A 574-nucleotide genomic window follows, 5' to 3' on the forward strand; every position below is an offset into this window, starting at 1 on the left:
TATATATGTGTGATTAGATAAGTTTATGTGATGTGATAACAAAAGATGGATGTGTTGTGATAATTTTATGTAATGATGATGATGTACGATTAATAATTGTGACGTTATAAATTTGTGATAATGTTTGATTGATGATAGTGATGCTATAAATTTGTGATGAGTTTATGTGATGATGATGGTGATAGTGATGTTCTAAATCGTGCTGAGAATATTGAATTAACCTCATAGTTGATGAAATAATGGTGATTTCAATTTGTGTATGAGATGACGGTTTTAATGGAGTATCATATACCAACGAGTGGAGAAAATGAACATTGTGAATTTGTGAAGTGGAGATTATTTTGTCATCATATAGGTAGGGCCTAACAAGCCTAGTGATTCTGGAGAAGTACAACTGAATGAGTCTGATCGTGGCGGTCTGCTGTCGAGCCTTAAGGCAAGATTGTTAGACCTTGGAGGTATTCGGGTGGGGAATTCCTAGGTGACTTGGAGGTAGCACTCCAAATGTCGGGAGCTACCATGCAACACACGTTTACCTCGAATGTCACATATACGTATCTCGGGTTGAGCTGAG

Source organism: Cicer arietinum, chromosome 8 (assembly GCF_000331145.2).
Source record: "Cicer arietinum cultivar CDC Frontier isolate Library 1 chromosome 8, Cicar.CDCFrontier_v2.0, whole genome shotgun sequence".
Lineage (NCBI taxonomy): Eukaryota > Viridiplantae > Streptophyta > Magnoliopsida > Fabales > Fabaceae > Cicer > Cicer arietinum.